This window comes from Myotis yumanensis, unplaced genomic scaffold (assembly GCF_028538775.1).
Source record: "Myotis yumanensis isolate MYYU_CA2020_CCGP unplaced genomic scaffold, mMyoYum1.0.hap1 SCAF_3, whole genome shotgun sequence".
Lineage (NCBI taxonomy): Eukaryota > Metazoa > Chordata > Mammalia > Chiroptera > Vespertilionidae > Myotis > Myotis yumanensis.
Window position 1 is genome coordinate 69,958,291 of NW_027223754.1, and position 20,170 is coordinate 69,978,460.

The 20,170-nt window shown below is 37.7% G+C and overlaps 1 pseudogene; it reads left to right on the forward strand.

The window, feature by feature from the left end:
* The first annotated feature begins 204 nt into the window (after window positions 1–204).
* On the forward strand, window positions 205–812 carry LOC139005019 (transgelin-2 pseudogene; annotated as a pseudogene).
* The last annotated feature ends 19,358 nt before the right edge of the window (window positions 813–20,170 follow it).

The following is a 20,170-nucleotide window of genomic DNA, read 5'->3' on the forward strand; positions in this document are numbered from 1 at the left end:
AAAGTAAATAACCAACTAAAGGGAGGCACACAGTTTGGAGGGGGTTTCCCAGTGTATATAGAACTTATGTTTACAGTGAACTGCAGTCTATTAAGTGTACAAAAATAGCATTACACCAAAAAAAATAGAAAATAATTAAAAACACTTTATTTCTGATTCGCCCTGCAGCCCCGTGCTCTCCTGCCTGCCCAACGTCCCCCTCAGCCACCATCCCCCTTAAGAATGGCCAACAGGGGACCCGCCTATGGCTGAGCCGGGAGGTGCAGCAGAAGGTTGAGAAACAGTGTGATGCAGACCTGGAGCAGACCCCGCTCCAGTAGATCACCACCCAGAGCCGCAAGGATGTGGGCCGGACCCAGCCCGGGCCGGAGAACTCTCAGAACCGGCTCAAGGGTGGTTCGGTGCTGTGTGACAGGCTGCACCCTGAGGCGCAGGCTCCATTGAAGGAGATCCAAGCCTGCACCACGCCCTTCAAGCAGATGGAGCAGATCTCTCAGTTCCTGCAAGCAGCCGAGCGCTAGGGCATCAACCCCGCCGACTTCTTCCTGACGGTGGACCTCAGGGAAGGATAGAGTGTGGCCTGCGAGCCGCGGACACTGATGAACCTGGCTGGGCTGGCAGTAGCCCAGGAGGATGGCCTTTTCTCTGGGGATCCCAACTGGTTTCCTAAGACGCCCAAGGAGAACCCCTGGAACTTCTCAGACAACCAGCTGCAAGAGGGCAAGAACGTGATTGGGTTACAGATGGGCACCAACCGTGGGGCGTCTCAGGCAGGCATGACCGGCTCTGAGATGCCACGCCAGATCCTGTGATCCGCTCCCAGCCCTGCTCCTGCCTTCCTTGGATGGTTAATATATAAAAATATATATTTTAGCAGTGACATTCCCCAAGAGCCCCCTGGAGCCCTCAAGCTCCTCTCAGCCAGGGTGGGGGCCTGGCCTGGTGTGTCTCCTCTGGGGGTGCCCAATAGTGGCTTCTCCCCCTGTGCTTACTAATACATTCCCTTCTCCAAACCCACAAAAACTGGACCAACTAGCCTCTTCCCTGGGACCAAAATTTAGGGCTTCTTCTTCAGACCTCTTCACCCTGATCTCTCAATCCATTCCATAGCTGGGGTCAACAACGCTGCCTTTGGGCCTTCCTTCCACAAATGTGCCTCCCCACAGCTGTGGCTGCAGAGACTCAATTTATAGGGAGGGGTCCTGGTAGCCGCCACCCTGCCACAGCTGGACTGGGCTCACCAAAAGCTGAGGCAGCCTCCCCTGGCTGAGGCCCTCTTGGCTTCTCATTTTCCATTCCCCTGGCTGTGGCTAAGGGGTCAGGGGAGGGGAGGGAGGGTTGCCCCCTGGACTGGGGCTTGAAGAATCTGAGTTTGCTGATTTGAATAAAGAATCTCCCTTTTTTTGAAAAAAACAAACAAACAAAAAAACAAAAAAACCCAATAACTTTATTTCTAAAAAATGCTAACCATCGTTTGAGCCTTCAGCAAGTCATGTTTTAACTGGTGTGTGTGTGTGTGGGGGGGGGGGGGTCTTGACTCAATGTTGATGGTGGATGAGTGATCAGAGTGGTTGGTGGTCGCTAAAGTTTGGGTGGCTGTGGCAGTTTCTTAAAATAGGACAACAATGAAGTTTGCCACACTGATTGACTTTTCAAGAGCAATTTCTCTGAAGCATGTGCTGCTGTTTGATAGCATTTTACCTATAGTAGAACCTTTTTAACAATAGGAGTCAGTCCTCAAACCCTGCCACTGCTTTACAAACTAAGTTTATGTAACATGCTAAAGCCTTTGATGTCATTTCAACAATTTTCACAGCATCTTCACCAGAAATAGTTTTCATCTTAAGAAACCACTTTTTTTGTTCAACTGTAGGAAGTGATTCCTCATCCATTAAAGTCTTATCATGAGATTGCGTTAATGAAATTGCATCTTGAGGCTCCACTTCTAATTTCAGGTTTCTTGTTATTTTCACCACCACAGTTGCTTCCTTCACTGAAGTCTTGAATCCCTCAAAGTCACCCATGAGCATTAGAATCAACTTCTTCCAAACATCTGCTATGTTTGACCTTTTCCCATCAATCATGAATATTCTTATTGGCATCTAGAATGATAAATCTTTACCAGCTTGTTTTCAGTTTGTTCAATACAGGATTGCCATAAACCTTCAATTTGTATTGAAGAAAAAGAAAAAGGAAAAGAAAAAGAGAGAGAAAAAGCAGTATTTGTGAAACACAATACAATGAAGTGCGATAAAGGGAGGTATGCCTATATGAACAACTTCCAAACTGCAACAAGAAAACAAATAACCCATTACAAAATGGGCAAAGGAAGTTAATACACATTCCCCAAGAGGATACACAAATATACAAATGACTAACAGTAAATTAAAGATACTCAATACCACTCATCATTAGAGAAAGGCAAATCAAAATTACAATTAGATATCAAATCACACCTATTAAGATGGCCACTATAACCTTTTGTCAAAAATCAAGTGTTGGTGATGATGTAGAGAAATTAGAATTCTTATGCACTGTTGGTGGGATTGTGAAATTGTGCAACTACTGTCAAAACATTAAGGTGTTTCCTCAAAAATTAAAAATAGAACTATTTTATGGTACAGCAATCTCACTTCTGAATGAAGATTGAAAGCAGAGTTTCACAGTGATTTTCAAGTGCATGTTCATAACAGCACTATTCTCAATAGACTCCAAATCCAAATATCCATCAATGAATAAATGGACAAGCAAAACATGATATATTAGTATACATAAAATGGAACATTTTATCCATATTCAGCCTTATAAGAAAGGAAATTCTGTCTCACACTATAATATGGATTTAATATTTAGGGCATTATACTAAGTGAATAAACCAGTTACAAAAAGACAAATACTGCATGATTCCACTTAAAGTATTTACAGTAGTCAAATTCATAGAAACAAAAAGTAAAATGGTGGTTACCAAGGCTGGGTGAGGGGGATTTTAGGAATTGTTGTTTAAAGCCTATATAGTTTCAGTTTTGCAAGATGAAAAGTTCTGGAGATTTGTTTTATAACAATGTCAATATACATAGCATTACAGAATTATATATATATATATATATATATATATATATATATACTTAAAGATGGATAAAAAAGTACATTTCAGGTTATGTGTTTTTTGCCATAACACTAAAAGGAGTCAAAATAAAAATTTTAGTAATTTATAAATTGATCAACTTCTATACTTAGTGAGAGAAATGGTCATACTCATTATGATTTTTAATATATTATTTATCAGAATTGAAAAGAAAAATTTAAATGAAAACAAAAAAGAGTGAGACAGTCTTGATGTGATGTGTACATTTATACATGCTAATAACTATGAGAAAATATTCTTACTAAAAAGAGATTTTTTTTCAGATACCATTTTTAGTTTATAATTTCTACAAACTCCCCCACACAGTATTATATTTCTTATATAATTATACATATTCATAGAATGATATAATCTTCAAAGCACACTTTAAAAATTACATATGGAATGTATTTTTATGTTCACTATATCCTGTAAGTTAGGCTGCCCTGTTATTAATATCCTCCTGTTAACACAGATATTAAGTGACAGTGCTGGGTCTACATTCTATGAATCTTGATTCTCTGAATAACAAGAAGCACATTGCTATATTTCTCATATTTAAAGAGAATATGAGGATGCCTAAAATGATCAATGGGCTGTCAAATAATTTTTATATATCTGAATCAATATACAGAATATTTACTGCTAATATGGTACAGTAGCTTTCTGTTATTTGAAGTTAAGAATTTTATACTGCATTTGGAACATGACTTAAAATCAATATAGCTATTTCACTGAACATGGTTATCTATACTGTTCAATCTATTTATGTTTATTAATATTTTATAATTATATTCTACAGTTTTGGAGTTGTTCTTAACAAAATCATTAAAATTTTTTATTGCTTCAACCCTCAAACTTAAAGTTAATTCCATTTGGTCTGTAATCCAAATACTTGTGCATTTGTGAATTGTAATGTATCATAGCATTTGCCTAAAAGGGCTCTAATGCATAAATACTGGAATTTTTCTAAAATACCCATAGTTACTCCCAAAAGCAAATAATCAAACAAAAACATTCAATAACACACAAAGCTGAAATTGACATACAGCATAGTATCAGCATTGGGGAGTCATATATACTAGTTCTAAGGCTTACAGAAATAGATTGAAGAAAACATACCAACAGTTGAAATATCCATGACTTCAATAAACTGAAATTGTCTGAGAGAAGAAATGTGAATGTTTGCTTCTTTGCTCACCATACATTTCCATACCTAGAATCCATTTCCTTTATCAATCAGAAGAATGGATAGCGATCCCCTATTTAAACATAAGTACACTCAAAATAATGACTATGTATGTGTAATTATTATTTTCTTTTGTGAACAGGAAATACATGCACATAGTGCACAATTCAAGAGTACACAATACTGATCTCCCTCTTGCCCAATCCTTGGTCAGCCAATTCCCCTCCCCAGAGCAAATGCATTACAAAGAATGTCTATGCATAACAAACCACATAAATGTTATTTTTAAAGGAAAATTATCAATAGCTTTTAGTAATTTTTAGTTCTCTTTCTTAGTCACAGTAAATACATTTTTCAGGAGACCTTCAAACTCTGGCTAAAGAAAGTCACCCTAAAGTCTGGCTTCTCAGATACCCTGCTAACAAAAAACCTTCTCTGTGAGATTCACAAAGTCTATGGTCCCAGCCCCATTCTGAAATTACCTAGTTTCTCATCTACTTCAGCTGGCCTGCCTATTCTAGTTAGTTCATTATAACTGTGCTACTCTCACTAGAAAACAATGTCAAACACCAGAAGGGCTTCACTTGATATTTTCCCAGTTTATTGTTGCTTAATTTTTATTTACCCATAATTTCAATTGAAATCAAAAGTTATGAGGATAGCACCAAAACTGCTTTATCTGAATGATTTGAAAGTAGTTTTCAGGCATGATATCTTCATGATGATTGTAGCAGTAACTTTCAGACATAATGATCACCAATGAATAATTAAGCTATATTTCAACAGACTAGGACATTCTCCTATATATGCATTGTACAACGATCAAGAGTGGGAAGTTAATATTAAGATATACCCTCCACCCTCTAGATTTTATTCCAGATTCATCAAATGTTCCAATAATTAAAAAGGCCAATTATGGAAATAAGCCTGTCGGAGAAAGACAAGTATCACATGATCTCACTCACAGGTGGAATCTAATGAACGAAATAAAATGATGAACAGAATATATCCAGATATATAGAAGCATGGAACAGAGTGACGAATCTCAGAGGGAAGGGGGGAGGGGTTGGTGGGAAGAGATTATAAAAGAACTTATATGCATAGCTGCATAACCCATTGACACAGACAATAGTGTGATGCAGGCCTGGGAGGAGGCAGTGAGGGGGAGGTGGTGAGGGGTGGAGGGGTCAATGGGGGAAAAAAGGGGGTATATCTGTAATATCTGTAATACTTTCAACAATAAAATATTTTTAAAGGTCAACTGTGAAGGTCTCCTGCTTTTAGCTATGACTCTCATTAGTGCCATTCAGTGCAGGACAGTTTCTCAGAATTTTAAAGATTACAGGACAGTTACTTAGTAGAATATCCCTCAAGCTGAGCTTGATATTTCCTCATGATTGCATTCTAGATTCATTTTGAACAATTTTGGCAAGAATATCACAGAAATGATATGGTATTCTTATTGCAACCTTTTAGGTTGCATCCAGTTTCCATTTTCTTCCATCATGGGTTGCATTAATTTTGATCACTTGATTAAAGTGGACTCTGACAAATTTCAGCTCTACAAAGTTATGCTTCATCAGTGCAAAATGGTGCTAGTAGGAGTTACCTGTAAGCTTGCTCAGCCTGTGAATTCTGAAAGTAGAGAATGTCGAGCTTTATTTTCCTAAAATGTATTTCCTCTGAGTTATGACCAATCCCAAAGTAAAATCAATTGATTTATTCACTCTGTAAAAAATTATTAAATGCTTACCATATGTCAAACACTGTCCCAGGAACTAGAGTCTTTTTGCATGTATTATAAATAAATCAGAAATGATCCTGTGTCCATTGCAGAAGAGCAGACATATATCTCACTTGCCTCTTGGCTCAAGAGTGGAGTGGAGTTTCATAAAAATGAAAAATGACTCTCATCTTCTTGGAAGGAAAGTAATGCAAAGCTTGGTCAACAAGACAAGAGAATGCATAAATGTTTGTTTCTCCCATTGTCCAAGGAGGCAGAATGCTGGCACCAGGATGTTCTGCTACCCATGGTCCATTTGTAGGAGCCTTCACCCCCCACTGTTCTCCCCCTTTTTTTGAGTAATTTGGAAAGGTGGTATAGTCACAACCTGCATTGCAGCTACCTCTGGGCCTGATTGTTTGAATTTATGGTACTGCTGCTGAAAACTGTACCTGGGAAATCTGGGTATCCAGGAACACTTGGAGACTTGGGCAGTCCTGACACGTGTCAACTCCACTGGTTAATGAAGGGCTGCCATATTTAGCAAATAAAATTCTCAATTTCAGATTAACAACAAATTATACATAAATATGCATTGCTCAATATTTGGAACATACTAATACTTAAATATTATTTGCTGTTTTTCTGAAATTCAAATTTAACTGAGAATCCTGTTCTATCTAGCAATCAAACTGTGAAAGTGAGAAAGTATAGTAGATATAGCCCCCCTCCTGTTCAGACAAAGAGGAGTCTCAACCCCTGTTATCCCAGGGTCCAAGCAAAGCAGAAAGAGCATCTTGGGTCACTTATGGATAGTGTTTGTTATTGCACCATAAGGAACTAATAATAAACCTAATAACTTTGCATATTTGCCCCTTCCAAAAATATATGACACATGATTATATATTTCTCTCTTGTTAGCTATATCTATTATAACTCTAATTTTACAGACTTAATTGTGAAATTATATGAAAATATGGTTATATTTTCATATAGCTCATTGAAAAAATTTTGGGGCTTGGTTTTGTTTTTAGTGAAATAATTCTGCCAATATTAAAGACTCAATGTCAATGAACAAATCCTTTTCCTTTTGTCATGGCCATAGGAGTATGTACTCCATAGTCACGTGATACAGAGACATGGAATGTTGGTTGTGGTTGATGTATTTTTACTTGATAAACACATTCATTCTACCTTCCCCCAAAGCCCCTTTATCTCACCTTTCTTCCATCAAAATTCAGAATTTGCCTGTATTTTAGGTAAAATGAGCATGTCCTCTAAAATAGAAATATTGGATTAAGCATCCTAAGCAAGTTTTTCTTTCTTCTTTCTAATAAAGAGAGATTTTCAAGGAGAAAGTACCCTTCTTTTATTTGGATGCAGTAAATATGATGCCGAGGTCTATGGTAGCTGTTCACTGATCCTTGAGGAAAAGATGCAACCCAAGCCAACGGCTGAGGTTGAGTAAGAAGAATATGAAAAACCTCAGGGCCTCCATGACATCAGTTTGCTTCTAAATTAACCAGATCTCCTGGGGTTTTGTTATGTGAGGTAAAGAACATCTATTGCTTAAGCTGTTGTTTTGTTGGGTTGTTTGTTACTTGCGGCTGAAAGAGGGCCATCTGGTTCTCATCATCATCTGTCCATGATGGTATTTAGCAATTCATTCATCACTCTGTCCTGTCCTTAGTTGTCAGTGCATACGGGCTGCCATGGAACCATCTTTCATTCAATACTCAAAGTCCCACTGAAGGAAATCATTCTTATGTTACTATCCAGGAAACTCCATAAGGTCACATCATCTGCTAGGGCCCTAGTCGGTGGGCTCGATTGGCTAGAGCTTTATCTTGTACATGGCAGCTGATCAATTTCTCTCTCTCTCATCAATGTTTCTCTCTCTCTCCCTCATCTGCTAGGTTTTCCATACAGCTATCCATTTGGAGGGTGGGAGATTCTCTAACCCTCCTGTCCTTCTCTGCCTAGTTCTACCTGGAAAGTGAAATATATGTTTCTTCTACTGTTAGATTATATAAGACTGCTGACATGTTTTTTTCTCTCTCACCTGGATTATGGGACAGGAAAACAGACTTCAAAGAAAATTGCCCTTAAAACCCACCACCACTTACATGTCCTTCTCCTTCAAGCTTCAATCTAGACATTATTTTCCCCAGTCTGAAGGGCATTTCACTCTCTGTTTCTCCATGTATCTCTCCAAATTCTATTTTTTATGCCTGGGTTTTTCCTACTATCCTCAAATATGAACCATATGAAATTCAAAACTTAGAAGAAACTGCTTTAGGGCAGCATATCCTTCCCTGGAGCAGTGAGCATAGAACAGTTTCTCTTCTGTTGGAACAGGTAAAGAGAGAACAGAAAATATCAGAAATAGTTGTTTTAATATTTAAAACTTATAAACCTCCACACAGCTGATTCCTACAGCCAGTCGGCCTGGTGGTCAAATCCCTCTAGTGTTAACTACAACAATTAAGGCTTGGCTAGAACAAGACTGCGCACAAAGACCACAAGGGGGTGCACCAAGAAAGCATAAAAGATGCGGAGACAAAAAAACATGACAGAAATGGAGGATATGGAGCTAAGAATCCCAATTTTGAGGGCTTGCTATAAACTTGAGCAGAGCCTCACGAAAACTAATGAGACCCTCGATGCTACGATAAAGAAATTAGAATATTATACCCAATAGCAGACCAGAGGAGCACAAGAATGAAACCAAAGATTTGACAAAAAACACCCAACTGGAAAAGCAAAATGAAAAAAGAATCCAAAAGTGTGAAGATAGTGTAAGGAGCCTCTGGGACAGTTTCAAGCGGACTAATATCAGAATTATTGGGGTGCCAGAAGATGAGAGACAGCAAGATATTGAAAACCTATTTGAAGAAATAATGGCAGAAAACTTCCCCCACCTGGTGAAAGAAATGGACTTACAGGTCCAAGAAGCGCAGAGAACCCCACACAAAAGGAATCCAAAGAGGACCACACCAAGACACATCATCATTAAAATGCCAAGAGCAAAAGACAAAGAGAGAATCTTAAAAGCAGCAAGAGAAAGAGACTCAATTACCTACAAGGGAATACCCATACGACTGTCAGCTGATTTCTCAACAGAAACTTTGCAGGCCAGAAGGGAATGGCAAGAAATATTCAAAGTGCTGAATACCAAGAACCTACAACCTAGATTACTTTATCCAGCAAAGCTATCATTCAGAATTGAAGGTCAGATAAAGAGCTTCACAGACAAGGAAAAGCTAAAGGAGTTCATCACCACTAAACCACTATTATACTAAATACTGAAAGGTATCCTTTAAGAAGAGGAAGAAGAAAAAGGTAAAGATACAAATTGACAACAACAAATATGCATCTATCAACAAGTGAATCTAAGAATCAAGTGAATAAATAATCTGATGTACAGAATGAACTGGTGCTTATAATGAACCAGGGACATAGAAAGGGAATGGACTGACTATTCTTGGGGGGGGAAAGGGGAATGGGAGATTCGGGAAGAGACTGGACAAAAATCGTGCACCTATGGATGAGGACAGTGGGTGGGGAGTGAGGGCGGAGGGTGGGGCGGGAACTGGAAGGAGGGGGGTTATGGGGGAGGGGGGGAAGAGGAACAAATGTAATCCGAACAATAAAAATTTAATAAAAAAATAAAAAAATAAAAAAAAATAAAATAAAACTTATAAACCTGACCCACACATTTTTATTTATAGAATTATTCTTTAAAAACATTTCTTTGTTGTCTTCATTTAGTCTACATGCATGGTGGGGACACTTTCAGTATATTTCTCAAAAGATGTTGGTGAGCCCTAGCTGGTTTGACTCAGAGGATAGAGCTTTAGCCTGGGAACTAAAGGGACCGGTGTTCGATTCCGGTCAAGGGTACATGCATGGGTTGTGGGCTTGATCCCCAGTAGGGACGTGCAGGAGACAGCCAATCAATGGTCCTCTCTCATCTTTGATGTTTCAACCTCTCTTTCCCCCTCCCTTTCTCTCTGAAATCAATAAAAAAAATTTTTTTAAAGATGTTGGAAATAGGAAGATATTTCTATCTATTACATATCATTTTCTGGTGTCTAGGCTACATAAAGTTGGCTATATACTCAAACATATTCGATATCACTTTATTGCTTCTTTAGTTGAGTTATCTTTCAGGCTAAATATATACTGTACTGAAATGACTAATTCTAGAGTCATTTTATAAGGTTCTTGTCACAGAGGGTCATTTGAGACTTAACCCTAATATCTGATAATAAATGGTGAGAATTAGGGAAATGTACTGAAGTTTTGTTGATTAGAGACAGAGTTCATTGGGGGGAAAAGTCATATTTTGGGAGATGTGGGAGTCTAGGAATCACTTAAATGGTCCCTTGGTAATTAAATAAGAAATGGTTTCTTTTAATGAAAATAAGATTTATAATTTGCTCTGCATATTAATGTCTAAAATTGTTTTTCTCTGAGAAAAATTGCCTCCCTCTAGAAAGATAATTTTGATGTTGAAGTCTGTTCTATAGAATTACACAAAGGATGAAAGGCAATTTTTTTATTTGTTTTTTTTTTTTTTTTTTTTTTGCTTTGTTTTGTTTTCCTCACCTTACAGTGAACAGAGACTTGAGGGGCTAAGCTCCTCAAGAAGGTAAGGTGACTGAGAAATTTCATTAAGGTGAAATGAAACTGACTCCTATAACTAAACAGCAGCCAGCAGTCTAAGGAAAAAAAGAACAGTCAATAGAAAATCTTGTGTAGCTGATTGATTCTAAAAGATACATTCAGTTCTATGACTTTGTTGTTCTGAAAAATTCCTGTATTGCATCCTATGTTGTGTTCTTTAACTTTTGAATAAAGCAGAGTTGGATTTTAAGACTTGTCAACTGATTTGAGGAAATATGGATAGAAGGGTACTTATGCTTTGAAGACAACAACAGCCAAAAGAACAACATCGAGTATATAATGATGTGCAAGGAATAAGGCAGCTTTCTACTCTTGCTAGCTAGCTCAATTGTATAAGTGAAAATCACACAGGATGTTTAAACCATGTAAAAACTCCTTGAGGGGTGCCACACATAAAGGACAATTCTTAGTGCTGTCCCACATAATGAAGAAGACATCTATATTGCCAATTATCGTAGCAGACACTAGAGGTGGCTTAGTCACCAGCCCTTTCTGCTTTTTCAACAAAACTGAATTTGATCAGGGAACCCACTGACCTCCATATAGCCACAAGTTTCACACAACAAAGCACAGTAATCCCAATCCTCCTTTAAAATAGTTTGCAACTGGTGTTATAAAGGCATCCACCAATTAGAAGGGAGGCCTGCTGTAACATGGAGAGGGGTTCAGCAGGCCCCTTGCTGCAAGGGGTTTCCCAGGATCTACTGAGGTTAGGGCTGGAGGGGCACTAGGCGGTCCTGAGTGAGCAGCTATTTAACAAGTAATCCATAATTATTTCAATATTTAAGAAATGGAAAGTCCACCTATTGGTGCAAATCAGATAAATATCAGCCTTGTTCAATTCCCCTTGTCAGGGAACAGGCAGTTAGAGTTGTAGCTAATGAGGTGGGAAGAGAAACTTGCTGAGAAACTTCTAGGAAAACTTCACTAGTGATAAAAAAGAAACACATAATACCTACTGAACAATAGTTCCCCATTTTCATCTCCCTCCATCCCTTGTCAATCACCATTCTATTCTCGGCTTCTATGAACTTGACTATTTTGCATGCCTCATATACGTGACAACACGAAGTATTTGTTCTTCTGTGGCTGGCTTATGGCACTGGTATAAAGTTGCAGTTATACAATATGAATAAATTCTAGAGATCACCTGTACAACATAGTGCCTGCAGTTAACAATTTTGTTCTTCTGGTTAAAGTTGCTTTGAGTATAGTTGTTTTTTCCTTTTATTTGCTGCCTAGAATTTCCTAGTAGGTGTTTGATCTTTTGTTTCCTTGAGAACACATAGGGAATAAGAATTTGCTTTACAGGATAGTATTGAAATTCCCAGAAAGCATCGTCTACCAAAGTGCTTGAAAAATCTTAGGAACATTCTCTAGCCGATAGTGGTTACTCTCTTCTCAGTGTTACTTTCTATTCAGTTGTGTTACTAGTTTATATTTGCAAACACCGCATGGATTGGAGTTTTATGTATCTTTAGACCATACTGCATACTGTACCCACTTCAGATATTTGTTTTCATAATTACAGAAAATGGCTGTTTCATTTTGGTCTAAGTCAAAAATATGGTATTATGACTGATTCCTCCTTTTTTTTTCATATGGCAAATCCAAAACATATGCAAATAGTGTCAGCTTTCATCTGCAAAATATATCCAGATTTAAAACTTAAAATCACCACCTAACCATCACCCTAGTTAATGATACAGAGAAGCATGAGTTACTGGATTAGCTCCCTAATCTTGTCTCTCCTTTCACATGCCCTTCACAATAGATATTCAGGACATTAACTAGAATAATACTTTAAAACTTGAATCAGATCACCTCAGTGTTCAATGCAAAACTCTGTTAGCATCCCGTCTCACAGGTACTTGCATGGCTCTCTAAGGACTTCACCGGTGGCTTATGTCCTACATTCCTGGTGTTCACCTGTGCAGTCACAGCCCTCCTTGCTATTGCTCAAGACCACCAAGAACATTCTACACCTGAGGGTCTTTGCACTTGCTCTCTCCTCCAGACAGCCACCAGGCTCTCTCTCACTGCTCAAATGCCACCTTTTCGGTGAGGTCTTCCCTGCCCATCCAATATAGAATGGCAATTTCTCCTTATCGGTAGAACTGCCTATATTCCTTATCCTGATTTATTTTCTCCATAGCACTCATCATCTGACTTATTGTAAGCTTAGTTTGTTTCCCTGTTTACTATGTCCCTGCTTCCATTAAAATGCAATCTCCAGACTTCTGGTCTCCAGCCTGGGATGTAAGAAGCTTGGAGTTGCCACTGCCTCCTAACAACAAATGAAAATCTGAGCAAAGTAAAACATCAACACTTTTTCTTAGATTTCTCAGAGAAGCAAGAACACTGGGCAAATCAGTGGCTACAAAAATTGTAAAGAACAACAGGAGAATTACAGAGTTCAGGGAAATTAACTTAGTAACACCTCAGAGGTACCTGTGGGTTTGGTCCCAGATCATTCAATAAAGCAAGTTTTAATCTTTTTGCTACAGGAGGGTCTTGCCTTCAGTTTAAAAAATCAACAAACAAGGCCACATCTGTGTAGCATAGTAAAATTTGGTATGTGTATAACTGACCAACTGCTTGAGCTTCAAAGAATAAGTCTGAGAGTTAAAAACTTCAGAGAAATCTAGTCATAAAGAGGCCCATACTTTAGCGGTTTTACTCCCAGGAGCTTAACCTATTGTTTACAGTGAATATCGAGGGGCGGAGAGGGGAGCAGGAGGGAGGCAGAGTCCTGGGATGAGAAACAAGTGAGGACCTCCCGTGCTGGAGTCCCTTCATCAAAAACTGGGCCATAAGGAGTCAGACTCATTCCACTTAGCGCACAAAACCCTGTTCTCCTGGATGCTTTGTCCTGCTCCTCTCCAGTCACAGTGTAGTGGCACCTCTAAGGGCCAGCCAGGTGCGTAAGAAGAGGGCTCTGACCTGAAATCTGGGCGGGGAGGGGCTGCTTAAACCAGAACAGGAAAGTGAGCCATGCATGCTGATGCTGCAAATGTATAGCCTTCCAGGAAGGCCTAAGAGCCTGGGGCCATGATACAGGAGCAGAACCGAGAGGCGCAATCCCAAGGCCATAGCAACCTTAACTTGCCCTTCCATTGCACATTCTCTGCTACAGTTGTTCTCCATAGCAGCTACGAGGTATCTAGAATTTGACCCAGGAGACCCCTGCTACCTAGTTGTGAAGTTTTTTCCTTTGCTCTTTTTGACCCAGCCCAGCTGCCAACACCCTGGCCTCTTTACCCAAGCCCCTCCACCAGGAGTTGTTTTATTTTTTAACATCTTGGGAGATGATCTCAGGCTGGGTCCAGGGCCTGGTCTGGCTGGATGGAGTGCGGGCTTTCCCAGGAAAGCAAATTGTGCACATTTGGAACGGAGTGTGCACTATGTGGCCTTGAGTGAGTAGGGCAAGTATTTCTTTTATTTCTTTTATTGATTGATTGATTGATTGATTGATTGATTTTTTACAGAGAGGAAGGGAGAGAAATAGAGAGTTAGAAACATCAATGAGAGAGAAACATCAATGAGTTGCCTCCTGCACATCCCCTACTGGGGATGTGCCTGCATCCAAGGTACATGCCCTTGACCGGAATTGAACCTGGGACCCTTGAGTCCGCAGGCCGACACTCTATCCACTGAGCCAAACTGGTTAGGGCAAGTGTTTCTTTTAGTACATCATGTCTGACTACCATAAAAATGAAACAAAACAAAACAAAAACAAAAACATATGTAGGACATACTAAAAAGCAATAAACATGGTTTGAAAAGGCAGAACAAACATAAAAACCAGACTCAGGTATGGTAGGGATGTTGGAATTATCAAACTAAGAATGTACAATAGCTATGATTATAGTAACATGCTAAGGGCAGCAACACATGAAGTAGAGAGTATACAAGAACAGAGAAATGGAAACCCAAGAAAGAATGAAAAAGAAATGTTAGAGATAAAAAAATTGTAATGGAAATGAGGAATGTCTATGATGGAGTTATCAGTAGACTGGCCATGGTTGAGGCAAGAATTGCTGAATTTGAGAATATCACAAGAGCAACTTCTTAAACTGAAAATCAAAGAGAAAAAAATTTAAGACAATAAAACCAACATCATGGAATTCTGTACCCTAAAAATGAATCCTTCAAAAGTGAAAGATAAATAAATACTTCCTCAAATTCTAAACTGATAGACTTTGTTGCCTACAGACCTGCCTTGCAAGAAAAGTTTTTTAGAGAGAAGAAAAATCATATAGATTTAAAACTCAGATTTACATAAAGGAAGGAAGAACATCAGATAAGCAATAAATGAAGATAAAATAAAAACTTATTTTTCTTATTCTTAATTTATCTAACATACAACAATGATTTTGATGTTGCTTATGCATAAATGAAATATGTGACAGCATTTATACAATGGATAGAAGGAAGGAGTTAGGATTATTTTCTTATTATAAGATACTCACAGGACCTGTGCAATGATATAGTGCTATTTGAAAGTGAACTTGTATATTAGTCGGTAGTAGAAGAAGCAGTAACAATAATAAATATATATTGTATTAGCCAGAAATAATGAATATAATATATATTGAGAGAAAGAGAGAGAGAGAGAGAGAGAGAAAGAGAGAGATTGTAAGAATTGGTTCATGCAGTTATAGAGACTGATAAGTACTACCATGGTCTGCTATCTACAAGCTGGAGAACCAGAAAAGCTAGGGGTATAATTTAGTCCAAGTTCAAAGGCCTGAGAACCAGGGTAGCCAGAGTAGTGTGATTCCAAGTTACACACTGAAGGCCTGAGAACTGTGGGAGGAGGGAGTAAATGGTCATCTCAGCTGGGGAAAAGAGAGAAAGAATTCACCCTTCCTTGTGGTTTTTGTTCTGTTTTGGCCTCAACCAATTGAATTGTGCCCATTCAATGCGTTAGGTCTTCTTTATTAAGTGTACTAATTCAAGTGCAATGTGTATATCAGTTTCATTCATAATTGCTAAAAGTTCAAAATAACCAAGTGTCTTTTAGTAGGTAAATGGGTAAATAAGCTGTAGCACATCCAGACGCTGAAATATTATTAAGCATGAAAAAGAAATATCAAGACAAAAGACATTGAGGACTCAAACGCATATTACTAGGTGAATAAAAGCCAATGTCCATATACTATATGACTTCAAATGCATGACATTCTGGAAAAGACAAAACTATGGATACAGTTTTTAAAAAATCAGTCATTGCCAGGAATTAGAGGGAGGAAGGGATGGATAAGTAGGCAGGACGTAGAGGACTTTTAGGGCAGTGAACTACAATGGTAGATATTTGTCCTTATAAACCGATAGAACATGTTCAAAAAAATATGCAGCACTCGTAGTTTGCTCAACCCAATAGAATGTACAACACCAAAAGTGAGCCTTAATGTAAGCATAGCTTTTGGAGAATATGATGTGTCAGTGTACTTTCATCAATTACTAGTCAGTTATAATGAATGTCCCCCTCTGGTGGCAATGTTGATAATGGGGGAGGTTACACATGTGTGAGGACAGGGAGAGTTATGTGATATCTTTATATCTTCCAACTTTTTTTTCTTCTTTTTTCTGGGAACCTAAATCTGCTCTAACATATAAATTATTAAAAAATAAAAGAGAACAAAAAATGCAATTTCCATGAAGACAATTATTTATTCTTTAGAGTTCTTTTTCTGGAGCTTATAGCAGGACATGACACATAGTAGGCCCGAAATAGCTATTTGTTGGATGAACATCTCAATGGCTAAAAAAGCACTTTTCACTGGCTTCCATCTAAATTTCAATAAAACCTAAAAATTAAAGCCTAAAATGAACAATTGAGTATCTCAGTAGCATCTTCATTGCATACCCAAAAGCACTTAATTACCATATCCTCTTCTTAGTGCGTTTACAGCTGTGTGATTACAAAAACTTTAGGGTTGTTTTTTTTTGTGTGTGTGGCTGTTATTGTTAGTGTCTGCATGAATAAGGTTGTAAAATTATAATAATAAAATATGAAACTATTGTTTTACCAAAGGAAATAAATGCAAATATAATGCAGTACTTCGGTGATTTACAAATATATTGTCACTGAAATATGAAGATAAATGCACATGTTGCATAATGATTTGCTATAAAACATTTTAAGATCATCATCAAACAAAAAAGAAGCTGAACTCTGTAATGTCAGGTTACATCACATTATGCAGTATCAACAACACTAGAACATTTAAAATAGCATATTATTTGGCTTGTCTTATTTATAAATATTCAAATACTTTTGGTTCTTTAGAATGCAAGTACAATGATCACTCCAAGTTTCTAATGTGTGAGAATGGTGTTGTCTAACACAAAGTAGCTAGATTTACCAATTTTCCTTTGACAGTCTTAGGCTTATAAATGTATTCAATCTCTGACCCCAAATATAGGGCTTCATCAGATCCTGGTTGTAAAAAGTGCAATATAAGGAGTAGTAATCTGATCTATTTTTAGGAATGTATTAAAGGAAGTATATTATATGATCACTGATTGGGAGGATACATTTCAGAATTGTCAGCCAAACTCAAGTATTCACTGTTATTAAAAGAATACGTATATGATGATTTTTTTCGTTGTAAATAGTAACTCATATTTACTCTGGCAAGAACAGAAATATATGAAAAAAATAAAATTTACCCCCACTCAAGTATAATTATTTCCAAAAGTTGGGTAAATCTCCTTCTAATGATTGAAAAGAGAAGGGGAGCACTAGCCAGTGTAGCTCAGTGGATAGAGCTTCGGCCTGTGGACCAAAGGGTCTTGGGTTTGATTTCAGTCAAAAACATTGTATCTTGGTTGCAGGCTCCTCCCTGGCCTGGGCCCTGTTTGAGGCTTGTGCAGGAGGCAACCGATTGATGTGTTTCTCTCACATTGATGTTTCTCTCTGTCTTTCCCTCTCTCTTCCACTCTCCCCAAAAATCAATGAAAAAAATATCCTTGGGTAAGGATTAACAACAACAAACACAAAAAACAAACAAACAAACAAAAAACAAATAAAAAAGGGGGGGAAGTAATCACAGTATACACATAGTTTTGTAATAATCTTTTAACAATGTATTCTGAATCTTTTCCATATCATTAAATTGGTGGTGTTTTTTTGTGTTTTCTTCTTATTTAAGCATTGTGCAACTCTTTGATAATTTCTTATGATTATACCGTGGTTTTGAGTAGGTAAGCTATAATAGTTTGGGGTTGGTAAAATAAGATGCTTACACTTAACTTCATCTTACTTAGATATTGACGTTTTTATTTTAGGGTCTTTCCCATCAAATTTAAATATTTCATTGCTTAGGGTGGTAATTCTCTTTTTCCTAATCTCCACCTTCAACAGCATCCATTATCATTCTTACCCTTCAAATCTTTCAGAAGGGTAATCAATTCAAACTAGGACCACTATTTTTGACAAAACACTTGTAATTATTACCACTAGACTATATATATTTTTACATAATGAGCAATGGTTAAAATTAGGGGTCATGTCTTCCCCCTCCTCCAACTCGTCTGTTTTCTCTGTACCCTCATGCCCATCCTGTTCTTTTCCTCTGTTTTGGAGGATGATGGTGGGAGACAAAAAATTATCAGTCCCAGTAATAAAATATTAAAATTGGTGGGGAAAATCTTAAAATAATAATATAAATATCCAGGTAAGATGGAGGTACTTTAGTCATCCTGATTTTATTAGGATGACAATGGGCCTTATTAGTAGAATGAAAAAAAATAAAATTAAATTAAAGGAAAACAAAACTAAATTAAATTAACTTATGTTTTCCTGACTCCCTCTACACGGCAGAGCTGAGTCAGTATCAGTGGAAGTCTACTGGAATATTTGGGCATGTTTTACCTTGTGAAACAGGCACTACCTTTTTCTCCTTGTTTCCCTAGTAATCTACTGCTTATCTCCTGGAATATAAGATGGAAGGCCAATTTAAGACATGTGACCCTGAGGATTATGGCATTCACTATAGATGGTGCAGCAGGGAGATAACAGAAGCCTGCAAAAATGGTGACCTCAGGAAGCTAATGAACCATCCTAGGACTTCCTGGCTCTAACTTTCTTCATATATTAAAACACACACACAAAACTGTTCTCCTTTAAGTCCCTTTTATCTGTTATCTACCTCATGCAGCTGGAAATAATCCTTAATTGATATATTTTTCTTCTTCCATACTCACTGTTTTTAAGAATGCTATTCCATAGATAAGAACAAACATATCTCCCATATATTACCAGGCTTTTTGCAGAATTATCTCTTATCTTTATTTTACTAAAATTCAGATTGCAACCACACTATCATCTCTTCTGCAGCTTTCTTTAAAAAAAAAAAACACTATATTTTATTTTCCATCATCCCCAATATTTTAGAATCTGAGATTACGAGAAATGGGAAAAGCACTGTTCACCCACCTCGCTGCTCCTCCTGGACAATGATGTGTCTAATCACATGTAAGGATTTTTTCTGTCTTTTAAGTCCATGCAGTTGGACTATGTCCACAACAGCCACTCTGGTTTCTGGTTTTTTATGACGCCTACTTTCCACCGCTGATTGGCCTCCAATACTGGTAATCAGAATGATGGCAACATTCACACAGATGACCTTCATCCAAATTCTTAAATGCCTATTACGTGCAAATGTTTGTGCTCACTTTAATTCATCCACATTCTCCCATATATGCAAGCTGATTGTCTGCATCAACTATAAGGCTTCATCTCCAGACTTTTAAATAGTAATCATCTTGCTCTGACCATAACATTAGGTTTCTCTCTGTCTCTTCTTTTATCACGCTAAACCCACCTTACTTTTGACCCTTCTAATATTTCTATGTAAACCTTCTTTTTCACTTCCTTCTGTACTCATTTGCATGAGCCAATATTAAAACTTCTCTCATTGATGTTACCAATTCTATTTCTTTCCTTATCCCTTTGTGGTAACTCTTTAGATCAATAAAACTATTTACGCCGTTCTATACCCAGAGTACTTAGTGGTCTAGCAAGTAAAGGGCATAATTGTGTTGGCTGTGCTGCTATTAAATCACAACCTCAAATCTCAACAGGACCTCAAAAAGTGATGGTGATTCTTAGGCATAACCGACATCACACGGCTCTTCCATAGCATGAAAGGCAATGGAAGCAATTCATTCTGTGTAATGAGGGAATGGACAGTGTCTCAAAGGAAGCATGCTTATCTGAATATTAGAGTTTGGGGATAAAATTATTTAGAAAATAGAAAGAAAAGAAAATTGTGCAGATATATAAATGTAAAACTGCATGTCACCTGTTGTACCTAAAATGTGTGGATTTCATTCAGCAAAATGAAACTGGAATATGTGTGGGAGGTATGTTTACCATCCCCAGGAGTTTATAGCAAAAAAAAAAATTGTAAACATGGGATTAAAACTATTATAT